This window comes from Hemiscyllium ocellatum, chromosome 22, assembly GCF_020745735.1.
Source record: "Hemiscyllium ocellatum isolate sHemOce1 chromosome 22, sHemOce1.pat.X.cur, whole genome shotgun sequence".
In the NCBI taxonomy this organism is placed as follows: domain Eukaryota; kingdom Metazoa; phylum Chordata; class Chondrichthyes; order Orectolobiformes; family Hemiscylliidae; genus Hemiscyllium; species Hemiscyllium ocellatum.
In genome coordinates, this window is record NC_083422.1 from 707353 (window position 1) to 720772 (window position 13420).

Consider the following 13420-nt stretch of genomic DNA (forward strand, 5'->3'; position numbering starts at 1 on the left):
TCTATAGATTTTAACAATCTACAATTCCTCAATTACTATTTAGATTGTAACCCACTCCCAGCTATGCGGGGAGTGTTCCATGTAAAACCTCTGACCCCCTCGATTAGATTCCAGTTTGTAACTCCTACCCCATTGTTTCTGTCTCAGTGTTTATAAATAGCAGAACACAATCAGATTCTGATCTCTAACTCCTAGAGATTGAATGGTTGAATGTTAAACTGAGAACAGGAGAAGAAACAGCTGCAGTTAAATTTGTTATAAAGAAAATTAGTTTATGGAGTACAGCAGTTCAATAAGGCAGCTCAATGCCACCTTTGCTCGGTCTGATAGGAATGGGTGATAAGTGCTGGTCTAGCCATTGCTGTCTTCCCATAAACAAATGAAAAATATAATGCCTTTGCCTTCCTCATCACTTGCCCCTGCAGTCTAACTCGATGTGATGTGATTAATATCGCAGAACACCTCAATACGTGAGAGTCCAGCAACATATTTCCATTTAAATTAAAGGCTATTTTTTTTTCCCTGACAAACATGACGCTCTCCACTTTATACCACGTCAGACAATGTTTTGCCCACTTACTGACCATATCTGCATCACTCAAATTGAATACCCCTTACATCCCATTCATGATTTATCTTCCAAACTGTTTTCACTAAGACTATGTTTAATTTTTTTAAATTGAAGACTGGCCTGAACTGATACCTGTTGGTAATCCAAATATCTTTGTCACTCTCTGTCCCTTGATCACTGTCTCCTGGACTATCTATATTTTGCCTTATACATCCATTAGCCTTTTTTTGAGTTGGTTCATGATGAATATGACCTGTACAAGCACAGCAAGTCCTCCTCACTACTCAGGTTCCATCACCTGGTAAGAACTGGTGATCCATCAGTTGTCCTCCGAATCTTTGGTGACACCATCACATTAGATTTCTGTGGCTTGTGTGCAGGATCTCGACAATAATATTTAATGTGTTATATTCTACAGTCAAGGAGTACTTGACCCAATAATACAGGGCCCTGGTAACTAAGGGGCATGACAAGATAAAATAATATCAGGATTTTCAAACATTAAAGCTCCATGAAATAACTCCTGTACATCAGATCTGGAATCTCATGCTGTTTTTGGGAGAAGCATATGGTACATGGTATTAAGATGATACATGTGGTTATTAAGCAGCAGGAATCTAATAGAGAAACAGAACCGTACAGAGAGAATCAAATGAAGAACTTGTGTTGAATTTTTGGAGTGGACGGATTTCTTGTTGAATAGTTCCATCACAGTTGCGCGTTCAGGAATGAGAGAGTGTGTGCGTGTGTGTGTGTGTGTACGTGTGCAAATATTGCAATGTTTTACCTGTCCTGGGAGGGTTTGATGGGGGTCATGTGTAGCGAGCTTTACTCTGTATCTAATCCCATTTTGTACCTGTCCTGGGAGTGTTTGATGGGGGATGTGTCGGGGATCTTTACTTTAGAACATAGGAACAGAAGTAGGCTATTCAGCCCATCAAGCCTATTGAGTCCCTGAATGGGATTATGACTAATCTGAGTTCTAACCTCTCATACCTTCTTTGGCCCATATCCCTTGCTACATTTTCATACCAAAGAATTATGTATTTCAGATTTAAACTTAACAACTGATCCAGCATCCACTGTTGTTTGTGGAAGAGAATTCCAAACATATAGCACCTTTTGCGTGATGAAGTGCTTCCTAATATCTCTCCTGAATGCCCTGCCCCTAATTCTCAAAGTCTGCTCCCTTGTTCTTGAATCTATGACCAATGGAAATAGTTTATCTTTTATCAACCCTCTCTCTTGTTCTGTTAATAACTTAAAGACTTCAATCAGATCACCCCTTAACCATCTAAATTCTAGAGATAACATGGCTCATTTGTATAATCTCTCCTGACAATGTAACCCCTGACATCCCGGAATCTGTTAACTTCGAGTGTAAGTCACACTGAAATCCTTGATATGTTTCCAATCTGACTCTGTACATAAACCACCCTGAACCCCTCAATTAGATTGTTTGTAATTCAATTCTGGGTGTTATGGGCCAGGCCAGACCCCCTCAAAACATTTCAAGAAAGAAGCCTGGACCCTAACTTTGCTAGTTGTTTTGAGCAGGTATTTAGTGGATATTCCAGGAGTGATGTTGCTGGCCCAAAAACTGTGTTAAGTAAAACAATTTATTTGCAAGATTACTAATTGAAATGCAAACAAAAGAGTGCAGCATATAGAATAACTTATCTGAAAACTCAACAGATTATCTTCCAATTTAGTGATGCTGTTGCAACCACTTACATCAATCCCCATTAACACCCCTTGGTAAAAAAAGAAAAATTCAAACACAGGTTTTACAAGAGAGATGTCAGAGAGAGAGGGATTTAGCTTGGAACACCTTTTTCCCTGGAGCTGTTTCTTTGACTGTTCTTAGATGTATTAGTTCTTAGATGTAGAGTGATAGGGTAAGGGGATGGTTCTGGATGGGTTACTGTACCGAGGGTTGGTATTGACTTTTAGGTCAAAGGGCCTGTTTCCATACTGTAGGGATTCTATGACCAGCAGCCTCAAATCTGACTAACTGCTTTGTCTGAACAGGCAGAACTGTTCAAACCAAACCAAACCAGAGGAATGCTGAACTGGCCACTTCCTTTCTTGATACAAGTTCTTTTTTAACTTAAAAACTTCTCCAAATAGATCATTGCTGTAACTCACTCCAGGTACATGGCTCGGGGGCAGATATTTCAAGCCTGTGTATTTACAATCTCTAGAAAACCAAATGAGGGTGACATACCCTAGCTAAAGCAGCAGCATCATCATCATCATCACATGGGTATCTAATTATACTGTGTGTAAATCATCCCAAATGCTTCGATAAGATTCCAATCTGTAACAAGCTTCCATGGTTCTGTTACTCTGTATCTAGCCACCTCAAACAATCTGATTAGATTCTAGCCTGTAGCTTACTCCTGAGTATATTTTATTCTTATGTACAGCACCAAACACCTTGATTAGATTTCGACCTCCAACTCACAACATCATTTTGTTTATCTCTATACAAACCATTTCAAACCCCTTGGTTAGATTTCAATCTGTAACTCACTTCCATGCATCTGCTATTCTGAGTATAAACCACCCTGAACTCTTTGATAAGTTTCCAATCTGTAGAACAGTACCACGTATGTATGACTCTGTGACATAAACCATTCTGAATGCCTTGATTCGATTCCACTCATTCCTGAGTATCTATAACTTGATATGTAAACCACACCGAACCCTCGGTCACGTTTCAGTCTGTAACGCATTCCCGTGTATCTGGTATTCCATATACAAAGCACCCCGAACCCCTCGGATTCCAGTCTCTACCTCACTCCATGGTATCTGTTATTCTACATAAAACTACCCCTGATATCCTCAATTGCATTCCATGCTGTATTTCACTGCTGGTACATGTCTCAGTGGGAGGGTAGTTGGTGGTGGTGTTAGATGGGGAGAGTTGACAGTGATGAAAATGTGTTGCTGGTTAAAGCGCAGCAGGTCAGGCAGCATCCAAGGAACGGGAAATTCGACGTTTCGGGCATAAGCCCTTATTCCTGATGAAGGGCTTATGCCCGAAACGTCGAATTTCCTGTTCCTTGGATGCTGCCTGACCTGCTGCGCTTTAACCAGCAACACATTTTCAGCTCTGATCTCCAGCATCTGCAGACCTCACTTTTTACTTGAAGAGTTGACAGTGAGGCTAACTATTTTTCTCTCCTCAGTTTACACCTGCCCTTCACATTTTTGATTGTGCTATCACAGAGGGAACTTTATTCTGTATCAAATGCAATGATTTACCCATCCGGGGATTGGTTGATAGGGACAGTGTTGGAAATCTTTACTTTGGGACAGAGGATCATGAGTAGGTCATTTAGCTCCTTAAGACTGGAATCTAATTGAGAAAATTTAGGTGGTTTATTTACCATTCGACAGCGAGTTGGGATTTGAGCATGCGCAGCGCGAGTGACAGTTGGAAAAGAAGTTGGTTTATCACAGGCGCAAACAGTAAGTAAAGGTAAAGCTTAGGCCAGTGTTTGGCACGATATTCCAGCAAGAAGGATTAATAATTACTCAGTTGAGGCCTCCATCATCAAACATTGGTTTTCCAGTGCAATGATATATTCCACAGAGAACCTCAGGCTCCTTCTCAGAAACAGGCCCCGATCAAATGCTGCCATCTTGGTTCAGTGGGATGGGGTGTGCGCAGGTGCAATGATGTCATAGTGAGTGGGCAGTGAGGAGAAAGTAAGGACTGCAGATGCTGGAGCGTCTGAGTCAAAAAGTGTGGCACTGGAAAAGCACAACAAGTCAGGCAGCATGCAAGGAGCAGGAGAGTCAACCTTTTGGGCATTAGCCCTTCCCTAGAACATGTTGACACCAAGAACAGCTACATAAAAATCCTACTCATTGCCTACAGTTCAGCCTTCAACACCATTATCCCCTCAAGACTGATTGCTAAAATTAGGAGCTCAGACTAAGCCTCACTCTCTGAAACTGGATCATCAGTTTCCTGACCCACAGTCCACAATCAGTGAAGACTGGTCATCCTCACTCACACTCAACATGGGAGACCCCACTCCCCTCACTGAGTGCATATTCAGCCCCCTACTGTATTCGCTGTATACCCATGACTGTGTCCCAAGCACCAGACTAATGCCATTTACAAGTTTGCTGATAATACCATAGTCAGTCAAATCTCAGATGGCGATAAAACAGACTACACACAGGAGGTGGAAGATGTGGAAAAATGGTGCATTGAGAACAACCTAGCTCTCAATGCTGACAAAACCAAGGAACTTATTATTGAGTTTCAATGGGATGTTACTCATGCCCTCCAACACATTAACAGTGCAGAGGTGGAACAAGTGAAGAGCGTCAAGGCTCTGGTCATCAACAACAAGCTTTCTTGGACTCTTCATGTGGACGCACTGGTTACAATGGCCCAGCAAACGTCTCTTCTTGCTCAGGCAGCTGAGGAAATTTGACATGATGGGGAATACCCTTGCCAACTTTTATAGGTGTGCCATTGAGTGCATTTTGTCTGGATGTATCACTACCTGATATGGCAACTGTGCCATTCAAGATCGGAGACGGTTACAAAGAGTGATGAACTTTGCCCGGACATTCACAAAGGCCAATCTTCTCCTATCTATAGAATCCATCTACCAGGCCCACTGTCAAGGAGAGGCACCAGCAATCTGAAAGATCCATCTCACCTTGGCAATGTTTTTCTGCAACCTCTACCATCGGGGAGAAGGTACAGAAGCCTGAATACTCGCACCAGCCGGTTTCAAAACAGCTTCTACCCTACTGTTGTTAGAATACTGAATGGACCCACAAACCCTTCACATTTGCCTGTACTTGTGGTTTTGTTTTGCCACTGAGTACCTATTATTTACTCATCTATGCTATTTAACTATGTGATCTGCCTCTATCGCTCACAAGACTAAGCTTTTCACTGTGCCTTGGTACATGTGACAATACATTCAACTGAATTCAATTCATCAGGACCTGCTGTGTCTTTCCAGCGCTGCACTATTCGACAGAGTGGGTGGTGTTGTGTGTTGCCCCTCCCCCCAGTTCCCAAGGTCCCTCTTATCCTCCTCCGTTCCCAATCTGATCCCAATGTCTCCATCTGGGTCTCTGCTTGTTCGTTTGATAACTCCTGGTGGGAGGGTTACTGCGGGAGGAGTGCAATATGAAGGGAAGTTGGAGTTGGATGTAATAAAAAGCAGCAATCCCACTAGAATCCAACTCCTGTAACCCCCTGTAAACTTACAGGTGTCTCAGCAGCCTGATGTCTGAATCCTTCCTGCACATGGAGCAGAGGAATACTCTGTCCCTGGTGAGACTGCACCATCGGGTGGCAAGTTCAGGTAGGGAACTGTATCCATATTTGTCCTGATATTTCCACAGGATTGCCATAGTGTAGGGAGCTCTGTCTCTCCTGGCTAGATAATCAGATAAATTTTAATCCAATGGACAGAACATGCATATAGTTTCTCACAACTGTGTGATCTTTTGTTCCTAGTCTAAGTTATAGCTCCCTGGACAGTGTTAGAACCTCTTTAATTTAAACAAAATATATTTTTGATTTGAATCTGAGAGCTGAACAGTGGCTTGTGTTAAAAATAATAAAGCTGTTATTTTCTTTTTGAGGCCAGACCTGGAAGTTAATTACATGTTGGGTCTGGATCTTGTTCAGTCTGATGACACATGACTGTGCAGCGATGGACAGGTCGAATCACATCATTACATTCACTGATGATACGATTGTAATGGGTCTCATTAGCATGAACAACAAATCAACATACAGAGAGGAGGTGCAGCAACTGATGAACAGATGCAGAGCCAACAACGTGTCTCTGAATGTGGACAAGACAAAAGAGATGTTTGTTGACTTCAGGAGGTCACGGAGCAACCACTCTTCGCTGGACATTGATGGCTCCCTCATGGAAATCATGAAGAGCACCAAATTCCTTGGCATACACCTGGTGGACAATCTCACCCTGGTCCCTCAATAGCAGCTCCATAGCCAAGAAAGCCCAGCAGTGTGTCTACTTTCTGCGCAGCCTGAGGAAAGCCCATTTCCCACCGTGCTCACCACCCACCCCATCCTCACCACATTCGACAGAGGGTTTATTGAGAGTACCCTGGGCTACTGCATCACTGCCTAGTTCAGGAATTGCACTGTCTCGGATCATAAGACCCTACAACTGAGAGTGAGAACAGCTGAGAAGACCATCGGGGTCACTCTTCACTCCATTACTGACATTTATACCACACTGCATCTGAAAGGCTGACAGCATTGTGGAAGACCCCACAGTCCTCTCTCTCAACCACTTCTTCCTCCTGCCATCTGGTAGAAAACACCGGAGCATTTGAACTCTCACAGCCAGACTGTGCAACAGTTTCTTCCCCAAGTTATCAGGCTCTTTAATACTGTATGATCGGACTCTTTTCCATATGAAATTCTTTGCATGACTTTGAATTTATGCTCGAGAAAGGTTTTTTTAAATCAGATTTCTCCAGTACGACGGTTGGAGGAGGAGCGCCTCATCTTCCGCCTGGAAACCCTCCAACCACAAGGGATGAACTCAGATTTCTCCAGTATGCAGGTCCTTGGACTCCTCCATCGCCAGAACATAACAACACGACGGTTGGAGGAAGAGCGCCTCACCTTCCGTCTGGGAACCCTCCAACCATAAGGGATGAACTCAGATTTCTCCAGTTTCCTCATTTCCCCTCCCCCCACCTTGTCTCAGTCGATTCCCTCGAACTCAGCACCGCCCTCCTAACATGCAATCTTCTTCCTGACATCTCCGCCCCCACCCCACTCCGGCCTATCACCCTCACCTTGACCTCCTTCCACCTATCACATCTCCATCGCCCCTCCTCCAAGTCCCTCCTCCCTACCTTTTACCTTAGCCTGCCTGGCACCCTCTCCTCATTCCTGATGAAGGGCTCTGGCCCGAAACGTCGAAATTTCCTGTTCCTTGGATGCTGCCTGACCTGCTGCGCTTTAACCAGCAACACATTTTCAGTTCTATTACACTGTAACTTGCGCGTTTTACATTTCGAATGCACTTTATGCCATGTATGAGTGTCTAGTTTGTGCTGTCCATGTAGTACCCTCAGTCCTGGAGGAAGGCTGTCTCTTTTTTTTTACTTGAATCTGTTGTATATAGTAGAAATGCCAATTAAAAAGTACTACTACGATGATGACTACTGTTACTCAAAAACCCTTCTGGTCAGTATGTGGGAAATGATGACAGCACATCTGGGAGAGCACCTGATCAAACACAAGGAAGGGTGGGAGTTTTTTGAACTGACGTTTTCTGAGAAAAGGAGTTTGGCTGTTAATGTTACAGCATGAAGGTTTTGACAATGCTATGTAGATATGAAACAATGCATCATGGAAACTGTTTCAGTAATATGGTCAGTTTTTTTATTTGCTTTTATAATTTATCCCTTGACTGTTTGTTTATCTGTCGTTGGTGTGAATGGAGCTGAAACAAATGTTATTGGTTTAGTCATGCTGTGTTCACTGAGGTGTATGTGTTGGGAGATGCTAATGACTGAGATTGATGGAAACTGTCCACAAGCACACCTTTGGCTCTGAGCTAGCTGGCAATTTCAAAGAGGCTGACAGAACGGAGCAGGGACTGGAGGGAGGAAATGGTGCGGGTTGACAATTGGACATATTCTTTGCCCACCCCCACCACAAAACCTGGCCAATTGTTTCTCTCACTCTTCCCTTCCCCACCCTGACCCCCATCCCAAACCTCCCGTCCCCCTTCCACAGATATTTCTTTTTTCCTACCTGCCATGTTCCTTTTCTCGGGACATTCCACATTTTGAGAACTGGACAGAAAATGAGAGACAGAGCAGCCAGTCCAGTGGTGATAAGTTAGTGCTGATAGTGAGGACCGCAAATGCTGAAGATCAGAATCAAGAATGTGGTGCTGAAAAAGTACAGCAGATCAGGCAGCATCTGAGGAGGAGGAGGAGAATCACTGTTTCAGGCAAAAGCCCTCAGGAATGAGGCTTGTGGGCTGGGGGGCTGAGAGATAAATGAGAGGGGAGTGGGGTTGGGGGGAAGGAGCTGAGAGTGCAATAGGTAAATGAAGGTGTGGGAGAAGATGATAGGTCAGAGAGGAAGGTAGAGCAGATAGATGGGAAAGGTGATGGACAGGTCGAGAGGGCTGTGCCAAGTTGGAAGCTTGGGATTGGGATAATGTTGGGGGAGGGAAAATTGAGGAAACTGGTGAAATCCACATTGATCCCATGTGGTTGCAGGGTCCCAAGGCAGAATATGAGGCATTCTTCCTCCAGGCATTGGGTGATAAGTATTTGGTGATGGAGGAGGCACAGGACCTGCATGCCCTTGGCAGAGTGGGAGGGGGAGTTGAAGTATTCAGCCAAAGGGCAATGGAGTTGGTTGGTGCCGGTGTCTCAGAGATGTTCTCTGAATCAATCTGCAAGTTGGTCTCCTGTTACCCCGATGTAGAGGAGACCACATTGGATGGAATGGTTCATCTGCTTCTCCTACTTTTGAGGCTATGCCCTTTTGTCCTGGTTTTACTTGCCAGTGGAAACGTCATGGTGGCTCAGTGGTTAGCAAAGTTGCCTCACAGCACCAGGCACCCGGTTTCAATTCCTGTCCCGGGCAACTGTCTGTATGGAGTTTGCACATTCTCCTCATGTTTGCGTGGGTTTCCTCCGGGTGCTCTGGTTTCCTCCCGCAGTCCAAAGATGTGCAGGTTAGGTGAATTGGCCATGCTAAATTGCCCATAGTATTAGTTGCATTAGTCAGGGGTAAATGTAGGGGAATGGGTTTGGGTGGGTTGCTCTTCAGAGGGTCAGTGTGGACTTGTTGGGCTGCAAGGCCTGTTTCAACGCTGGAGGGAATCTAATCTAATCTAATCCTCTGTATGTCTATGTTCTCTATTCCCTTCATAATTTTATATATTTTTGGAAGATCCCCCCCATTCTTGTAAATTCTAATAAATGTAATCCCAGTCTACTTAGTCTCTTCTCATAAGCCAATCCCGTCAAATCTGAAATCAACCTAATGAATTTCCTCTGCAACCCTTTCGTGTCAGTACATCCTTTCTCAAATAAGGAGACCAAAACTGTACATTCGTACTCCAGGTGTGACCTCACCAGCAACTGCAACATAACCTTCTTGCTTTTAAACTCCATCCCTTTAGCAGTGAAAAACAAAATTCCATTTTCCTTCCTTCCTAATTACCTGTTGTAGACCAATCCTCTATGATTCATACAGAAGGTCACCTAGGTCCCTCTGCATAGCAGCATGCTGCAACTTTTTACCATTCAAGTAACAGTCTTTTTTTATGTCAGCCCTATCAAAATGGATGACTTCACAAGTATTAGCATTGTATCCCAGACCTTTTCCCACTCACTTACAGTATTTATGTGCCTCTGCAAAGTTTCACAGTCCTCTGAATGCTTTGCTCTGCCCCTCATCTTAGTGTTAACTGCAAACTTTGACACATTATACATGGTTCCCAACTCCAAATCATCCATGTAAATTGTGAATAATTGCAATCCCAACATCGATTCCTGAGGCACACCATTAGTTACTGATTACCAACCAGAATTGCACTCATTTATCCCCACTCTTTGCTTCCTGTTCATCAACCAATCCTCTATCCATGCTAAGACTTTACCCATAATGCCATGCATTTTCATCTTACGCAGCTACCTCTTGTGCAGCATCTTGTTGAAGGCCTTTTGGAAATCTAGGTACACCACATCTACTGGGTCCACATTGTCCACCATGCTCTTATAGAATTCCAAAAGATGAGTTGCCCTTCATGAACTGAAAATGTGTTCCTGATGAAGGGCTCTGGCCCGAAATGTCGAATTTCCTGTTCCTTGGATGCTGCCTAACCTGCTGTGCTTTAACCAGCAACACATTTTCAGCTCTGATCTCCAGCATCTGCAGACCTCACTTTTTACTGCCCTTCGTGAACTCATGCTGCATCTGCCCAACAGGACAATTACTATTTAGTGCCTTGCTATTTCTTTCATGATAATAGATTCAAGCATCTTCCCCACTAAAGAAGTTAAACTAACTGGTCTATAATTCCCCATCCTTTTCCAGTCTGCTGGAATTGCCCCAGCGTCCAAGGAATATTGGAAAATTACCACAAGTACACTTGTTGTTTCTCCCGCCATCTTTTTTAGTACCCTGGGATGCATTCTATCAGGGCCAAGAGACTTGCCTATCCTAAGATCCATTAGCTTGCCCAATACTACCTCTTCTATAATACTAATTATTTCCAGGTCCTCACCTACAATCAATGACTGGCATGTTATTTGTATCCTCCAATGTGAAGACTGACACAAAATATGTATTCACATAAATCCTGTCCCTCAGGATTCCCTCCAACAAGTTGCCCAACACCGATGTCAGGCTCACCGGTCTACAGTTTCCTGGTTTTTCCGTATCACCTTTCTTAAATAGTGGCAACATGTTGACAAACCTCCAGGCTCCAGTGACTATGGATTTAATAAATATCTCAGCAAGGAGCCGAGCAATCACTTCCCTAGCTTCCAACAGATTCCTTGGGTATCCCCTTAAGAAATTATAAGACCTCCAGCATCACCTTCACCCATAATATGGACATTTTTCAAAATGTCACCATCTATTTCCCCACATTCTATATCTTCCATGTCCTCTTCCATAGTAAACACTGATGCAAAATACTCCAGTATCTCCCCCATCTACTGTGTTCCACATACAGGCTGCCTTGCAGATCCTTGAGAGGCCTTATTCTCTCCCTCATTACCCTTTTGTTCTTAATGTATTTCTAGAATTCAATCGAATTCTCCTTCACCCTATTTGCAAAAGCTTTCTCATGTCCCCTTTTACACTCCTGATTTCCCTCTTAGGCATACACCTACTGCCTTTGTACTCTTCTAAGGATTCACTCAATCTCTGCTGTTGAGACATGACCTGTGCTTCCTTTTTTTTGTTAACGAAGATCTCATTTCTCTAATCATCCAGTTTTCCCGACACCTAACAACCTAACAGGAACATACTGTCTCTAGACTCTCATTTTTGAAGGCTTCCCATTTTCCAGCTTTCCCTTTACCTGTAAACATCTGCCCTCAATCAACTTTTGAAAGTTTTTGCCAAATTCTGCTAAAATTGGCCTTCCTCCAATTTAGAACTTCAACTTTTAGATCCAGTCTATCTTTCTCTATCACTACTTTAAAAATAGAATTATGGTCTTTGGCCCCAAAGTGCTCCTCCACTAATAACTCAGTCATTTGTTTGTCTTATTTCCCAAGAATATGTCAAGTTTTGCACCTTCTCCTATCATAAAATCCCCTATCATAACCTGCATATTATTCTGACAGATAACTGATATCTCCTTACAAACATGTTTCTCCATTTCCTGCTGACTATTGGGATATCCATAGTACCATCCCAATAAGGTGATCATCCGTTTCTTATTTCTCAGTTCCACGCAAGTAACATCCCTGAATGTATTCCCAGGAATATCCACCCTGATTACACAGTAATGCAAACCCTTATCAAAAATAACACTCCACCTCTTTTCTTGCCACCTTCTTCTAGCATTTGTCTCTTTGAACATTAAGCTGCCAGTCCTGTCTGTCCCTGTGTCTGTCCATATCTCTGTGATTGCAATGATATCCCATTCCTATTTCCTAACCATGCCCGAGTTCATCTGACTTCCCTGTTCGGCCTGTTGCATTGAAACAAATGCAGTTTAATTTACCAGTCTTACCTCATTGTCTGCTTAGTTCCTGCCTTCCCTGACTCTTTGAATCACTCCTTTTCCCAAACGTAACATTTTCAGATTCATCTGCTCCATCCTTCTATTCCTATCCTCACTAGCTGATAGTACTGGGAGTAATCCAGATTTTACGACCCTGAAGGACATGCTTTTCAAATTCCTGCCTAACTTTCTTCCTGGTAAATCTTCTCTGAACCCTTTCCAGCTTAATAGTACCTATCCTATAACAGGACGACCAGAACTGGACACATTGATGAAGAGCCTTCATTGATGTCCTGTCCAGCGTCAATGTGAGGTCCCAACTCCTGTACACAAAGGTCTGAGCAATGAAAGTAAGCAGACTAAAAGCCTTCTTAACCACCCTGTTTATATGTGATGCAGTCTACGAGGAATTAGTTAATGAAACCCCAGCATGTCTCTATTCTACTGCTGCATCCAAGGTCCTATTTTTAACTGTACCAGTCCTGCCTCCCTTGTTTGTTTTTACCAAAATGCAATACCTCATACTTACCAAAATTAAACTCCATCTGCCATTTCTTCCCCCATAAACCTAATTGATCAAGATAGAGTCATAGAGATGTACAACAGGGAAACAGACACTTTGGTCCAACTCGTACATGCCAACCAGATATCCCAACCCAATCTAGTCCCACATGCCAGCACCTGGCCCAGATCCCTCCAAACTCTTCCTATTCATATATCCATCCAAATGTCTTTTAAATGTTGCAATTGTACCAGCCTCCACCACTCACTTCCTCTGACAGCTCATTCCATACACGTACCACCCTCTGTGTGAAAAAGTTGCCCCTCAGGTCTCTTCTATATCTTTTCCCTCTCACCCTAAACTTATGCCCTCTAGTTCTGGACTCTCCTCCCCAGGGGATAAAAACTTTGTCTATTTATCCTATCCTTTCCCCTCATAATTTTGTAAACCTCTACAAGGTCACCCCTCAGCCTCCGTCGCTCCAGGGAAAACAACCCCAGTCTGTTCAGTTTCTTCCTATACCTCAGATCATCCAACCTTAGCAACACTCTTGTAAATCTTTTCTGAACCCTTTCTCACTAATATGGACTGACAAGTTCT